Here is a 17,203-nt window from a genome sequence, read left to right on the forward strand (position 1 = left end):
GTAAAGTCCTGTTAAAGAGTTCAAATTACCCTTCCTGATCATGTACTGATAATGTATGAGTTAGATTAATAACCTTAGGATATGGACAATATGAAATTGGCAAATGACAGCTACCCCATATGGTAACAGAGGCCAGCTTTCCATAGGATACCAGGTAAAGTGACACCTAGCTCCACACTGATGTGGCACGAATGCATGCTCTACTTTAAGTGGTTGATTGAGCTTTAGGGAGTTCCCCTAGGGAGGAGCCTGGTGGCACCTGGATAAAAGACCATCCTGTGGTGCTCCAAGGACAATGGTGCTTCAAGGGCAAAGGATGACCCTGCCTGAAAAAGTTTCAGTGTTACACCCCCTACCAGACTCTTAATCAATTACCCTCCCCACCATGACGGTTATGAAATTCCTGAGCCCATCTGGGCGACGCCTACCTGGGCAACAGGACCTGTCCCAAATAAGGAAAGGAATCTGCCCTGTCCCACTTCCACCCTATAGAAGGAAGGTATACGTGCCTCAACCAATCAGTAAACGAAATTTTCACCTCGGACCATTCCTTTGTTTTCTGGCTATAAAAACTGATCAATAGCACATGTTCAGGCTCGACTCTCCCAGACTACTAGGAATTAGGCCTGCTGTTCTGGCGGTGACCCTTACCTCTAATAAATCCTATCTTCTTTACATTCTGCCTTGTGTCTGGAAATTCTTTTCCAACCCGTGTTCAGACCACAACACATCCTAAAGTTGTTTATTGCCAATTCAGCCTCATTCAGCAGTGGTTTTGAGAACTTAAATTCCTAATTCCTAATGCTGCACTGGAGAAAGAGGGAAAGGGATATATGCTCTTACTTTGTGAGGGAAACTTTCCCTTGACTTGCTTCAGGTATTGGCAGCATGAGCTAAACAAGTGAGATTTCCCAAGAATGACAAAGAAACACAGTGGCTATGAGTGGGGGTTCTGCATGGAGTCAGGTGGCCTGGGTTGAAAACTCACTCCCTAAGTTATCTGACTAAATTACCTACTCTCATTTATAAAATGGGTGCAGTAGTACGTTGATCATGAAGTTGTTAGGAGGAGTAAACAAAAATTTCACGGAGAGCTCTACCTTAATGCCTGGTGTGCAGTAAGACCACAGTAACTCCTAGTCATTATGATTATTCGTATTTTGCATCTTTTAATCTTTCACATTTTTGTAAGCATGTGATCATTTGAATTTTACAACTTTGCTAAAGTGAGTATTGGAGAATCAGAAAGCTGTACTTAGTAAGACTTGCCTGGCATGAATTTAAATTCTCTAGTTAATTCATTCATTTTTTTGAAGGCATTTGCATTAGCTTTCTAGGGCTGCCATACATGATACAAAATACCACAGACTAGGTGGCTTAAAAAACAGAAATTTGTTTTCTCACAGTTCTGGAGACTAGAAGTCTAAGATCAGCGTTGGGTACTTCTGAGACGTCTCTTTTGGCTTTAGGTGGCCAACTTCTTACTGGGTCCTCACATGGGTTTCCTCTGTGTCCTAATCTCCTCTTCTTATAAAGACACTAGTCATATTGGATTAGGGCCTCGGAACAGGTAAACAAGGGAGTCATGAGAGAGTGGACAGTGAGTCTTATCATAGTCATATGGAGAAGGGTAATTCTTTGAGGTAAGCTGTTTCCTAGAAAACAGGTTTTCAGAAAACAAAAGGATTTCCTAACCATGGCTGTTTTCTGGGAGCACAGACTCAGTTAAAGTTCAACATTGTCACTAGCTTGCCCGTTAGAGGACAGAAGAGGTAGGGAACTGCTGGAGTTTCATTGCCTTCAGACAAACTATGCCCAATCCACACTCTGAACCAGGTGTATTCTATTCGGGTACAGAACAGGGCAGTTGCCTTCAGCCTGGCTTGTGCTGAGTTGAGAATGTGGAGGCTGATCTCGGGGAAGCTGCTTTCCTATCCTTCTACCTCCCAACCCACACAGCTGCGTAGTTACATCTGAGAGTCTCCCCATAATGTTGCTTCTCCTGAGAAGCGAAAGGTGGCCATCAGACCTGGATAACTATTTATTGGAATGGGGAGTAGCTGACGGTGGTTTTTCTGGTGTTTTCACACCCCCCCACTTAGCTAACTGGAGCTGATAGGGTCTCCTCTGGTCTTCACCCATTCCTTTGCCCTATAGGAGACCATGTTATTTTTATGTTCGAGAAATAATTTACAATCAGTGGTACATAATGGGTTCAGGAAAATGAATGGAAGAAAATCCACTGAAGCACAGAATTTCCTTGGGTAGTGGTGTCATTTATTTGTGCTCTTAAAATTTTTCTTAAATAATTAATGGCATACACAGCCCTCCCCACAGGCCCTCAGCTCAGGCCTGAAGCAGTGCTCAGGGAGGGGCTGGAGAAGGCGCTGGGCGGGGACAAGTTTATAGGAGCAGCCCCTCCTGCGTGGGTCAGTGAAGGGGAAGAAAGGCCCTGGGTAGCCCAGCCCCACAGCCTGCTCGGCCTCCTTTGCTTCTCTCTCGCCGTGTGGGTAGGGACAGTCCTCAGAGACCTGGGGGCTGCACCCTAGCATGAGTGAGCCCCTCCAGCTCAGACCCTAGAGCAGATGCAGCCTAGCCAAGCCCAGTGACCATGTGTCTACCCTCTCTCTCCACATCTCTGCCAACAACTAGCCACACTCGCCTGCATACTGAGCCATGGCTTCTGGGTCATTGGCTACAGGACGTTCTGGCAGAACTTTCTCCAGAAGCTCAGATCTGACACTATATTGATGATATCCTCCTCTAGGGAGATTCATCTGACACACTCATTAAGGAGATATGACACAAAAGGGCTCACAGGAGGAGGATGGGCCACTGTCCCACACATAATGCAAAGCCGCACCACCTCAGTTAAAATCCTGAAGATTATTTGGCAAACTGAGGGCTGCTCCATCCCTGACATGTCAAGAAACAGCCGTTGACCTTCTTAGCATCCACAGTGTTCACACAGATACAAGATCTCTTAGTCCTTTTGGGACTGATGCTGTTACCTGCAATCAGCCTACACTGAATGGGGACCCCTCCAAAAAAGGCTCTAGAACCCTCTAAATTGAAATCAACAGGCAATCCTATTAGAGCTTTCAGAGACTCCTTCACTGTAGAGGCTTTGGAAACCTCCTCTCATGCCTCCTGGAGTTTCTGGACCACCTATGATGGCCATAAGCCACCCATGGGCTCCTGATGTAAGAAACTGACCTCCTTAGTCCTGAATTATATACCAATAGGACAGCAAATGCAGACTACTTACTGGGCCAGAAAGCAGTAGGTTAATACAGGTAACCCTTGAACAACGTGGGGGTTAGGTGTACAGACCCTCTGTGCAGTTGAAAATTGGCATGTACACTTAGACTAATTTCTATAGAAGGAACAGAGAAAGTTATCAGGAGCTATCCTGCAGGAAGCACTAAGTCCAGATAGTTTCATAGGGGAATTTTACTAAACATTTAGAGACTATCTAGGAAAAAAACAAAACAAAACAGTAGATGTGGGACAAACTGAAACATCACCCTGAATAAAGAAGCATCAGTCTAAATGGGCATATGTTGGAGGCATATCTTACAAGATCAGGAACGAGACAAGGACACCCATTCTTAACTGTTCTAGTCAACACCGTACTAGAGATCCTAGCCTGGGTGATAAGGAATGAAAATTAAGAGACATAGGATTAGAAATGAGTAAATAAAACTGCTGTTATTATAGATGATAGAGAAAACACAAGAGTATCTACAGATTATTAGATATAATGGAAGTGAGTGTAATGGGTCCAGAACAGCAAAGGTAGCTCTCGGGAAGTAGTGCAGGATAGGAGGCAGGGTGGGAAAGAGACAGGCATTTAGGTATCAGAATTTATTATGAAGCAAAAATAATTAGAACAAAACTAACACAACATTGTAAATCAACTATACTTCGATTTTAAATGGTAATTAGCAGAACTTCCATGGCAGTCCAGTGGTTAGGACTCCGAGCTTCCACTGCAGGGGGCACGGGTTTGATCCCTGGTTAGGGAACTAAGATCCCACGAGCCACAGGGCGAAGCCAAACAACAACAACAACAACATAAAAAAGTAATTAGAACAATTCTACTTAATTACCTTGCCCTTCATCTTAATCACCTTTGTTCTATCCCAGGTAACTCTATGCAAAGGGCCACTCCATGCAAAATGATTCTCCATTTTCACCACCAAAGGGTTTGACACATCCTTCACCTCCGTCTCCCTCACTCCTTCTCACTGTATGTCTCATTTCTCTGCCTGGGAGGCCTCTCCTTATGTCTGGCTGCTTCTCAACACTCACCTGTCAGTCACTGGTAACGTTCACAGAGAACCCTTGATTTCCTGACCATCCCCTTTCCCCCTTGACTACAGTAGCCACTGTAAAGGAAAAAAAAGAGTACTGTCAGTCTTCGTCCTGTGCTCCTTTACTACTCACACAAAACACTTCACTTTTGATACTTCTGGTCACTAGATGTGTGGGGATTTTTCCCCACATGGAGAAACAAGTTTCTGACACCAGCTGGGTGACATACAAGTTAATTCAATTCTAACACTGTCTACGTGGGGAGTGTCAGATCCCACAGGTTGGGGCTCAGTCCCTCAAGAGACTACCCCCATGCTACTTCAAATGCCAATAGCAAGTAGTGGGTGTCCAGGTTACCCACAACTTGTCTCATTTGGCTACAAACCAGAGGTTCCCACACCCCCCTCCTCAGGATTTATTTGCTAAAGCAGCTTACAGAACTCAGGGAAACACTTACTTACATGTACCAGTTCACTGAAGGATATGATAAAAGAACACAGATAAACAGCCAGATGAAGAGATACACGGGGCGAGGTCTGGGAGGGTCCCGAGCGTGAGATCTTCTGTCCTCGTGGAGTTGGGGTGCCTCACCCGCCCAGTATATGGATGTGTTCGCCCGGAAGCTCTCCGAACCCTCTACTATTGGGATATTATGGAGGCTTCCTTATGTTGGCCTAATCAATTATTAACTCTGTTTCTAGCCCCTCTCTGGAGGATGACGGGTGGGGCTGAAAATTCCAAGCTTCCAGTCACGGCTTGGACTTTCTGGTGATCAGCCTCCATCTAGGAGTCACCTAGAGCTGCCTCATTAGAACAAAGGATGCTCGTTGGGTTCTTACCATGTAGGAAATTACAAGGGTTTTAGGAGTTCTGTGCCAGGAACTGGGGGCAGAGACCAATAAAGTTGGCCCTCCGTATCTGTGGGTTCTGCATCCGTGGATTCAATCAACCTTGGATTGAAAATATTCGGGGAAAAAGTTCCAGAAAGTTCCAAAAAGACAAACTTGAATTCGTGCACTGAGCACTATGCTGAATCCACACAAATGAAGAGACGTTAGGCACAGCCTGCTGTCGCCTCACACCGTTTCACAGATCCTCAGTCTCTCCTTTTCTGAGAGTTGTTCACCTCACTGTCTGATTTGTTCACTACTTGTGCTGTGTCCACCCTTTGTTTCTGTGGAAAAAAAAAAAAAGCCTTCTAAAGAGCAATTAACTGGCCACAGCAATCCCTCAAAGGTTAAGGGGGGAGGGCTTCCCTGGTGGCGCAGTGGTTGAGAGTCTGCCTGCCGATGCAGAGGGACACGGGTTCGTGCCCCGGTCTGGGAAGATCCCACATGCCACAGAGCGGCTGGGCCCGTGAGCCATGGCTGCTGAGCTTGCGTGTCCGGAGCCTGTGCTCCGCAACGGGAGAGGCCACAGCAGTGAGAGGCCCGCGTACCGCAAAAAAAAAAAAAAAAAAGGTTAAGGGGGAGAGTAAAGTGCCATGTCTCAAAGATAAAATGAAAATCTTAGATCTTTTGAAAAGTGGCATGTCAAGCACTTGTCAAAGTGGGCTGTGAAGTCAGTAAGAACAAACCGAGCGTTCTCATGGTAAAGCAGAAGGAAGCTGAAATCCATGGAAGTGTTAGTGCTGCCTCTACAATAGCAAAAACAGTCTCACTGGTTCGTGATAAAGTGCTTGCAAGGACTGAGAAAGCATTAAGTGTGTAGCTAGAAGCCATGTCACGGAAGCATGTCCCTGTTGATGGCAAAACGATGCATGGAAAAGCACTCAGCCTCCTTGAGTGCTGCTGTGAGGGGCCTGAGCAGAGTGAGAGGGAGGATTCTGAAGCTAGTAAGGGCGGGCTGGCTGGCTAGCAGGCTGTCTAAAGCGCTACAGCCTCATGAGGTGGCCTCATCCTTCCCAAAACTCCAGAAACTTGTAGAAGAGAAAGGTTACCTTCCAGAGCAAGTCTTCAATTTTGATGAAATGGGCTTGTTCTGGAAGAAGATGTCCAATCATACCTACAGCCATAAGAGTGCCGAGCAGCCCCGTGGTTCAAGGTCTGGAAAGACTGCCTTACTCTGGTGCTGCATGGCAAGGCAGCAGGTCACATGATCAAGCCAGACCTCATCTACTGAGCAAACAATCCCCAGGCCCTTAAGAACAAAAAGAAAAATTGCCTGCCTGTGTTCTGGCAACACAAGAAGGCTTGGGTGACGGCCATCCAATTCTTGGAATGGTTCCACCAGTGCTTCATTCCTGAAGTGAAGAAATACCTAGAAGAGGCGAGGCTGCCCTACAAGGTCCTCCTCGTGATTGACGATGCTCCCTTTGTCATCCCTAATCTCTGCTTCACCGAAGAGAACGCAGAAGTGACATTCCCAACTCGTAACACTGTGTCACTGCTGCAGCCACTTGATCAAGGCCTCGTCAAGCGCATTAAGGTGACTTACACCCACCTCACGTCTGGCAGGATTTGTGCTGCCCTTGACGCAAACTCGGACTGCAGCACCATGGATTTTTTTTTTAGTATTTATTTATTTAGGCTGCGCCGGGTCTTAGTTGCGGCACATGGGATCTCCCTTGTGGCACGCGGGCTTCTTAGTTGCAGCATGCGTGCAGGATCTAGTTCCCCGACCAGGGATTGTACCCAGGCCCCCTGCATTGGGAGCAGAGTCTTACCCACTGCACCACCAGGGACGTCCTGCAGCATCATGGATTTATGGAAGAGCTCCACAACTGTGCTTACTGCAGAGGCTGCAGACGTCTTGAAGGCCAAGACAGCCAATGCATGTTGCGATCCATGATGGAGAAAGGTAAGTCAACCATCTCAGGGGATTCCCCATTACTGAAACAGAAGTCAAGCATATCTTGAATGGTGCAAGGGAAGTTGGTAGGGGAGGCTTCTCTGACACGACCAAGGACAATGTTGAGGAACACGTGGAAGAGCACAGAGAAACCCTTACCAACAAGGAACGCGAAGATCTGCTAAAATCCCATATAGATGATGATGATGCAGAAGATTAGAGGAGACAGAGCCATCACCTTGGACACCTGAAAAATTTGCTGCAGTTTTTCCAACGGGCACAAATGAATATGATCCTCGAGCAGTGTCCTTCGATGGAATGAAGTCTCCGTGTCTTTCAAGGGATAGCAGCATGCCTATAACCACTGCAAGATTTGTTTGATGATGCAAAGAAAAAGAATAAATAACTTCCTATAACAATGCTTCTAACTAAAGCATCTGCCATTGTGAAGCCTCCACCTTTGCTTGAAGATCCTCAGCCCTCAGACTCCACAGATCCTGACATTAGTATTATTGAACCTCCACCGGAGCATCAATGTCTGCAATTGAAATCTGGTTCTTCTGACACAGATGATCCTCTGATGTCCTGTGAAAAGGTCCAAGTTAGCGGTGAGACATCCTCACTGCTTACCTACAGTGCCACACATTTCATTGCCTCACCACATGGGCACTGTAGGCACCATATATCAGTCACCACCGTTGTCACCTCCTCCTCCGTCCTCATCACCTGAGGGTCATCATCACCAAACAGTCGTCAGGTAGTCGCACCATCATCATCATCTGAAGGATATCGAGAGAGAAGAACCAGGGTTTTGGTGAGTGTTAACACCGTGGGTGAGAGAAAGAATGAATTTACATTTCTCGCTTATTTTCTACATGTTCTTGTATTTTAAATATTCTGTGTTTTAATCCATGTATTTCTCTTTCAGGTCATTAAATGAAAGCAATCTGTAAGTGTTGAAACAAAGAAAATGTTACGTTGTTGCCAACAAATGCAACCATTGGATGGCTGCCTCTATACTGAACATGTAGACTTTTCTTGCCGTTATTCCCTAAATACAGTATAACAACTATTTACATGGCATTTACATTATTATCAGTAATCTAGAGATGATTTAAAGTATACAGGAGGATGTGCAGAGGTTATATGCAAATACTCTGCCATTTTACATAAAGGACTTGAGCATCCACGGATTTTGGTATTTGAGCTGGGGGGTCCTGGAACCAGTTCCCATCAGATACTGAGGGATGACTATATATATTTCCTATTACCTCACAGCCACCCACCTCCAACTCCAGTAACTCCCATCATATTGGTATTCTGTTGTTCTCATGGAGTCCTTTGAAATCAGCTTTCTGATTGGTTTGTTAACTTGCTTCGTGGTCCCCATCCCTCTTTCAAAGTTAAGTTCTTTGAAAGCAGACATCATGAATGTTTACCTTTGTATGCCCCAGTGAGACCAGTTTTTGTACCAAGCAGGACGTCACTATTTGTTAAACAAGTGAATGAAAACTCTGTGTGGAGCACCTTACTTCTCTATTCCTTGATTATCATTTCAATGATCCCACTTTATAAACGACTATTTTAAGAAACTCACCCCATTGCTTGTTGTTCAAAGTGCGGACAGTGAAGCAAATGAAAGGGAAATTTGGTAAACAGACCAGAGGGACAAGTGCTGGGAGAGGTTGTCTTTTTATCCCCAGCATTAGAACACTTGCACAGTATAGATTTTTGACCAGTGCCTGTTGATTTCATGAATGAGCCCCAGCTCTCTCCAGAAATCTGGCCTGAGAAATCTGCACTGCCCCTACCTCAGTCTAGATGCCAGTGTTGAGCGCCAGTCTTCTGCACTGGTGAAGAACAGAGCTCAGAGACAATCATTTCACCATTCCCATCAGGACCTCTTCCATGTTTAGAGCGTGGTGTCGGGCACACTGACCTCTTAGCCTCAGGCTTCCTAACAAACTGTGTAAACACAAGCATCACTCATGCTGCATGAGTTGTTGTAGGAATTAATGAAATTCAGAAATGGCTCCTTCCATGGTAAGGGCTAGGTTCCTACTGGGTGTAAGGTTTGGGAAGGTGGTTCCCCGTGTTTCTTTTCACTCAAAGACCAGGTCCCAGGACAGCTCCCTGTTCCAGGGAATGCCACAGAAAGGTCTGTGAGACATAACTGAGGCATCACTGACCAAATCAGCTGGGCTTAGATGGCGTGGGAGCACCTATCTCCCTCACATACCACCCGCACAACTTCACACCCTTATTCACCTTATTTCACATTTTCTCTGTGAAAGCTCCTATAAGCTCCTGGAACATGAGCACCTGTGTGACCCTTCTCAGGGTTTGTTTTTTTTTTTTTGACTTGTCAAAACAAAAGTTTAACTTTATTTTTAGACCCAAAAATGGTGATTTAAGCCTTAAAGAATTAAGTCTTGAGTCACAATTCAATTCTACTTAAAGTTCATATATATATACATATACAGTTATATATGTTAATATTAACATATAAAAGGTGAGAAAGTTCATAGTTTATATTCCTGTCCTGTCCCTAGGTTCTTCAGAACCAATTTTTTTTTTTTTAGATTCCATATATATGTGTTAGCATACGGTATTTATTTTTCTCTTTCTGACTTACTTCACTCTGTATGACAGACTCTAGGTCCATCTACCTCACTACAAATAACTCAATTTCATGTCTTTTTATGGCTGAGTAATATTCCATTGTATATATGCACCACATCTTCTTTATCCATTCATCTGTCGATGGACACTTGGGTTGGTTCCATGTCCTGGCTATTGTAAATAGAGCTGCAATGAACACTGTGGTACATGACTCTTTTTGAATTATGGTTTTCTCAGGGTATATGCCCAGTAGTGGGATTCTTCTCAGGGTTTTATATCCATTCTTAGGTCTATGTATGTCATGGACCAAGTGCTTGAATGAATGAATGAACAAATGAATGAGTGGAGAGATGCCAATTTCAGACATGTATCTTTCTCTTCTACAACAGCCAACAGCCACTAGCTGGCCCAGGACACTGGCCTTGGAGTCTGTCCATCGGTGCCTCTGCAGGAACTTGTGGAAGGGGAAGTCCAGGCTTGCCTCTGCTCTGACAGAAACACTCAGAGGAGTAAGTGTCCAGGGACCGTGACCTTTGTACCTTCAGAGGGACTCTCCACGCACTCACCTGGGCATCTTCTGTAGCTGGTCTGAGAGACAACCAAAGATGAGGTGGAGCTTCTGGAGGTGGCCCAGCGGGCTGAGCAGGGAGAAGCCATAAGCAGGGAACTCCCAGGGGATGGGGCTCATGATGAGGTTGCCCAGGTTGCTCATCTGCCCGACCTGGGTGAAAAACCAGATTAGGTCTGACTGGAGGCAGAACCTGCTCCTGTGATGGAGCCTCACCTCTTGGATGGCCTCCAGCTCCAGCATCCCCAGGATCTCCATGAGGCTGCGGAATGGCACCTGGTTAATGACAAGTGTCTGGCAGCAGAGGCGCAGACAACCATGGCTCTTCTTGACTCTCTGCAGTATGTACGAGGGGAACCCAGACAGATGGAAGAAACCAAACATGCAACCTAAGAAAAAGTCTGTGTGGGGCTTCCCTGGTGGCGCACTGGTTGAGTCCACCTGCCGATGCAGGGGACACGGGTTCGTGCCCCGGTCTGGGAGGATACCACATGCCGCGGAGCGGCTGGGCCCGTGAGCCATGACCGCTGAGCCTGCGCGTCCGGAGCCTGTGCTCTGCAACGGGAGAGGCCACAGCAGTGAGAGGCCCGTGTACCGCAAAAAAAAAAAAAAAAAAAAAGTCTGTGTGTATCTCCACAGGGTCTCGGTCACGTGGAGGCTGTTCTCTGGAGCTGGGCGTGAGCTGGTCCACCTCTGGCTCTTACAGCATCTGTGTGATGACAGAGGGCACAGGCAAGGTCTCAGAGCATTCCTCTCAGTTGCAGTGCTCAAAGTCATGGGTAAAATCCAGCACCTTTAGCTTCGATCTCCTGTGGGGAACGAGGCAGAGAGCTGAGACTGTGACTTTGAAGACAGCACAGCAGGGCTGGTATGGGCAGCGGCAGGGGAAGGGGCCTCCATGCCAGCCAGCAGTCAGCCATGCCTTCTAAGTGGGTCCACCATCCTCATCCACCCTCAGATCCTGCTCAGTCCCCGCCTCTTAGACACCCAGGAACCTAACCACACTCTCAACCACCTCACAGCATGATCAGCTCTGAAACACGCCAGGTACTCTGAATGATGGCCTCAAGGACTCCCAGTGACTGATGCTGCACCAGCAGGAGATTCTGGCACATCCTTGGACCCCACATCACTGGACCCAGCTCCCTCTTCCTCAACTCATGGTGCCCTTACCAGCACCCGACCTGTGCAGTCACCTGGGGCAAGCAATGTTGGCAGGACCCAGTTCCAGCCCATCTAGGACAGCTTCCAACAGGTCCTGAGTTACAGACCGATCCCTTAGCGATCCCAGACAGAGGCAGGGGAAGGGCCAGGCCTGCACCATTGCTGTCACGGTCTTCGTGTGGCCCCCATCAAAGGCTGCAGTGGATAGTGTTGGGAAGAGTCTCACAGGAAGCTCCTCCAGGGCGCGTATGGCTGAGTCTTTGTCACTCAGCAGGCTCTGTGCTGCAAGAGCCAAGAGGCTGAGAGGGTCCTGTCTGCTCATCTCCACGGACCTGAAGCAGGGAAGGGAAGGCCCTGAATGGGTTTTCACAGCACTGAGCCTCCTTCTTTCGGGCCAGAACAACCCAGGCCTCAATCACCCACAACAGCAGGAACCCCAGGTTGTCCCAGACCCCTCCTTCCATCCTGCAATTTCTAGTCATAAACCTCCAGCCCTTTCTCTGCTGGTGTCAGCCCAGGGTTCCCTGGCCCTGACAGCAGCTGGCTGAAATGAGAATAATTAGGGTTTTATCTCTGTCCCTCATTGGGCTTCAGAAAGTATAAGTTGCCAAACTTAATTTCTTGAGCTTTCCCCAGGATCACCACCACCTCCAAGGTGATTTTAAGGAACACGACTGAACACCCAGTCTCTTACCGTAGGCCAGTGGTAAGAGGTCAGATCCTGAAGTTTTGTCTGCCTTCTCTGGCAAGCAGGGCTTCTAAAATAGTGACCATGGCTTTCCACATGTTCTCACCTCTCCCCTGCCCCATTCTATAGAGTGAATTGCTAACTCACATTCCACCAGGCTTCAGTGCAGTTCAGAGATGAGAAAACTTTCAAAAACATCAACAAGATATAAAACTCTTCTTACGGGGCTAGTAAAATTTTGACACAAAATGTCAGAAAAAGACAAGAAAAAGGAAAATTATAGTACAATCCCATACATAAGTATAGACTCTTAAAAGTCTTGAGTAAAATATTACCAAGTGGAGCAGTGTTTTTTAAAGAAGCAGGATCACCAAGGGTTTCTTCCAGGAATGAAAGGAGAGCGCACGTTAGGGCGCCTGTCAGTGAACTTCTGATTATACAGGACAAGTGAGCGCCCGTGCTCTGAGCTGCCACCCGGAAACCCAAACAAGTAAAGGAAGATCTAAAACCAGGAAGCCAACAGAGGATGAATTAGATATCCCCACTCCTCCACAAAAAGCAGTTTTGGATTCTGGAAAAAGGTGAATTAGAGGAACTAGTACGCAGACCACAGAAGCCAAAACCTAAGCCCAGGGGGCTGGCGAAGTCAGGACCTGCAAAGGCCTCAGGTGCGAGACACCTAAGTACAGCCCTGGGCAGGAACCAGAGACCTGGCCAGCAATGGGGCACTCGGGGAGTCTCTACAGTGCATGCATTTACTTCTGCCACCAGCCCAGCCAGCAAGTCACACCGTGGGCCCAACCTTCCTCCACTTCCTACCTTGACTCTGCTCTGCTGCTCCCTGGAGCAGCCCTCAGCTCTCACCCCATAGCAGGCTGCTCTTCCGTGGGGGACACAGGGGGTACGCTAGGGCAGGCTTGGCAAATGATCATTTTAACAACCAAAACACTAGGTTCTGAGCTGATGGAACCTTCGTTGGAGCATTTCCCACGTCTGTATGCCTGAGAAGGGGCACCTGCTGAGGGAGGCTCAGGCCTAGGGGCAGCCTGTGGAGCAAGCAGGGCAGGAGAGGGAAGCACCAGGCCCCTGTCACAATCCACCAATTGTTCTGAAGGCAGGGATCCTCTGAAGCAGCTAGAGCCCTTGCCAAAGAGGTGGCTATGACAAGTTTGAATCCTCCTCTCTGCGCTTCTGAAACGTCCCATTTCTCTGAAGGAATAGCCCACAGGAAGCCACGTGCCTGGGACCCTCAGGGGCATCTCTGCCCTTGCCCCTCCTCTGAGGGCAGAGCTCCATGCCTCCATCACTCAACTACCAAACTCTCCATGAGGGATCACAGGGGCCAGAGAAGAGGTTCCCAGGACACAGTACAGTAAGCGCTCAGCACACTCCCCGTGAGACAACCTCCTTCCCCCTCCCCTCCCGAAGGCTTTTGGCCTGGACAGGCTCCTTCCCCCCAAATGCCTTTCTTATGAGGAGCCATTCACACCTCCAGCTTCTCCCGACTGAAGCCTGAAGCATCTCCCTGCTCAGCACCTGAGGCATCCTCACCTATCCCTCTCTAGTTGAGGTGGGTGTTGTAAGTAGCCCATGCTTCACCTGTCACCCAGATTTCCTCAGGGCCTCCTCCTAGATTCCAAGGCAGCTTCTCCTCCCCACTGGGATTTTCAGCCCAAGGACCGTGAATCTCCATCCAGCAGGACGTAAGGAGCTGAGGCCTCTGGTTCCTGTGAGCAGCCAATGATCTCAGATGCTCCTTTTCTTGTCTGTGAAAAACAGGATTTACAGCTGGCCTACTCCCAACAGGTACATGGCTGAATGCACGTCACCTGTTTGGAAAGGGGTTCTCCTGGGATTCCAGTGGCCTCTAATCCTGGAGGAGATAGGGGAGGAAAGCTAGTGAGATCAACTAAAGTCTTGGCCACTGCAGCTGGTCTTGTTTCTCCTCACAATGAGCTGCCACCTCTGTTGTCCTTGGTAGCTTGCCAGGTGGTCTGAGGGGTCTGAGCCCCTCTTCACTATGCCTTCTCTGGCTGCACTTGTCTTTTGACTGTCACAACTGGGCAAGGGAATACTGGTGCCTTGATAGAGGGACCAAAAGGATCACTTGGGAGTCAAACATATTCCTTTCCACCCCCTTGTTTAAAAGCAGCCCTATCTCCTCATGATGCGGGGGCTCCTTTCCTTGTCAACTGGGTGCCTGACACAAAGAGGATAAAGCATTCAGCTGGCACTCTTCTGTTGCTGGGCCTAACCAACTTTATGACTTGGTGGGTTTGACAAAGCTTACCTCATGACAGACAGTTCTGGACATGCAGTCACCCCATGTCCCATGGTCCTCCGCCAGGGCCCAGCGGCGCTGCAGGAGTTGTTTTACAAAACACATATAATTCACCACTGCAGACCGCAAAGCCTTGCCCCAGACCCCTGGAAGCCAGCACTGTGACTCTCCTGCTGGAGCTTGCCACAAATTCTACATGGCACATTTTCCTACCACTGATACCTCCAATCTCCTATGTTCTGCTGAGTCTCATGGCTCAAGCACAGGGCTGCATTCACGGCAGTCTGGACTCTGCTACTCTGCAGAGAACTTTCCTACTCCGGGTTGCACTCAAAGGTGGTGGTCTTTTGTGTCACCCCATATATTGGCCAGAGAAGTGTTCTCAGACGTGGAACATGCAGTCTCCAAAACCTGTAGTGTTCTATCAGGCATCATGCTTCCTTCTTTGCTGCAGGAGGTGCAAGATGTGATCATTCATCTTTCACGTTGGATGATATGACCTAGCATGCCCTCGACCCCTGGGGGCATTCAAAATTGTTCTCATATGGCAGGTGCTTGACTCCTCATATGGACCAGCTCCTACGCTGCAGTGCATGTTTCTTACCAAGACCGCCAAGACGCCAGCCATTTCTTGTTAATCTAACTCAATTAGCATGTCATCAAAGTGAATCAATGCCACATTCTGTGGATGCCCAGATGACAGATGGTCCAGCTGTCTTTGGACTATGACAGAGGGTGGACGGGTATAATCCTGGGGCAAAATTAAATGCATACTGTCGTCTGTTCCATGTGAATGCAAATGGTACCTGATAAGGATAGAACAGAACACATCACCAATGAATGTTTGTATCCCATATACCTAAGGCACCACTAATCGGCTCAAGGAAAGGGAGCACATCTGGCACAGCAGCCCAACTGGGGCTTCTAGTTGGGTAAGTTTATAGAAGTCTCAGCCAACCTTCAGGATGAATCTGGTTTCTGCAGGGACAGATTGGTGAATTATATGGAACTATGACAAGGACCACCACCCATGAGCCCTTTACATCCTAAGGACAATTTTTTTCCATCATTCCTCTTAGGATGTGGTACTGCTTTTTATTTACTATCTTGACCAGGAGTGGGAACAATTACAGAGGCTCCATTTGGCCTTCCCCATCACAATAGTTCTTACCCCACAGAAGAAAGACCCAATGTGAGTATAGCATCAACTTCCAAATGTTCTATTCCAATTACACATTTGCAAACTGGGTAATGACACAGTATACCCATTGTGAGCTGATCTCGGCCAGGATTCTATTTATTACCTGGCTCTCCATTCTAACAGTGGGCCACAATGATGTTTTGGATCTCCAGATATCAACGTCAACTCTGACACTACGTCCAGCAATATTCAAATTGTTTGTATATTCCTCTTTCCCTGGTCCAATCCTCAAATTGCTTGTATATTCCAATTCCCCTTATTTACACTTACCCGAGTGTGGTAGCCAGCCTCCAAAATGGCTGCAATGATTCTTCCTCCTGGTATTCATGCTCTTGTGAAGTCCCCTGCCACACTGAATAAGCGAGGTCTGTGCTAACCAATAGGATATGGTGGAAGTTACAGGGTGTGACTTCCAAAGTTAGGTCATAAAAGATACTGTGACTTCCACTTTGTTCTCTCTTGGATCATTTCCTCTGGTGTCATGGAGACACTCAAGCAGCCCTATGGAAAGGTCCATGTGGCAAACAACTGAGGCTTCCTGTCAAAAACTTGCCAGGCATGAGGGTAGCTACCTTGGAAGCATACACTCCAGCCCCAGACGACATCTTGACTTCATCCTTATGAGAGACCGTGAGCCAGCACCATCCAGCTAAGCTGCAAACAAGTTCTTGACTTTCGGAAACGGTACGAGATAATGGCAAATTACACTGCTGAGTTTTGGGGTAATTTGTTGTACAGAAACAGGTAACTAATATGCTGAATAAATGTATGTAGATTCCTTTGAGGAAATTATTAGTCCCTTTCTTCAACCAAAGGGTTTCAGGCCTGAAAACTGACTCAGATCTAGAAACTTGGCAAGGGAGTATGCCTTTTTGTTGGGCTGACTGCCCTCAGCCTTCCGATCATTCATCCTTGATTTCTTGTGATAGTAAGAGTATTACTCTTGGTGGTGGCCCTTCTATTGATATCTTGCACTTAAGGACACTGTTCTTTTTTTGGCTGCATTGGGTCTTTGTTGCTGCGCGTGGGCTTTCTCTAGTTGCTGTGAGCAGGGCCTACTCTTCGTTCTGATGCACAGGACGCTGTGTTCTTTAAACCACGTCCATAACTCTTTGTGGGTCAGGCGCCTTGGCTGCCACTCCAACCATATGGCTCATTACAGTAATTGAGTCCACCCAGCTTCTGATGTGAAATGCCATCACCTGACCCCAACTGCTTCAGGGTCCTATCATCCTCATTTTTATTAATGAGTCTAAACCTGTAACAGCCTCTCTTTGCGTCTGTCAGCCCTGGCCTACAGAGGAGCACCACCACCGAGCTGTCAAGTGAGGCTGCTGGCCCTGTCATCGGCATATTCCGAGGGCCTTGGTAACTGGTGTGTTTGCTGGGGCTTCCCGTGCAGCGTAACCATTTGGTTGGTTTTTCTGATGTTACGCAGAAAGTGCGTCTATGCCAGCCTGCCACCTTCCCTGAGCCCCTTCCCCTTCCGCTGCCACCTGTCCCAACAATCCTGGAGTTTCCACCTCACTTAGCACCGGCTGTTGCTCTTTGCACACTTCCAGAAGCCATCCT

General features: G+C 47.6%; 1 long non-coding RNA gene across 2 annotated transcripts; it reads right to left on the reverse strand.

The window, feature by feature from the left end:
* Positions 1-3,781: 3,781 nt before the first annotated feature.
* On the reverse strand, positions 3,782-9,075 carry LOC114899139. 2 transcript variants are annotated; one of them, XR_003794520.1, is made up of 4 exons: positions 8,919-9,075; positions 7,267-7,886; positions 4,779-5,491; positions 3,782-4,391 (listed from the first exon to the last, which is right to left on the reverse strand). It is a non-coding gene; the product is annotated as an uncharacterized LOC114899139 (long non-coding RNA). The 2 variants fall into 2 exon arrangements; XR_003794519.1 differs by having other exon boundaries at positions 3,782-5,491.
* Between the last annotated feature and the right edge of the window lie 8,128 nt (positions 9,076-17,203).

This window comes from Monodon monoceros, unplaced genomic scaffold (assembly GCF_005190385.1).
Source record: "Monodon monoceros isolate NGI ecotype Baffin Bay Population unplaced genomic scaffold, NGI_Narwhal_1 Super_Scaffold_1, whole genome shotgun sequence".
NCBI classification, from domain to species: domain Eukaryota; kingdom Metazoa; phylum Chordata; class Mammalia; order Artiodactyla; family Monodontidae; genus Monodon; species Monodon monoceros.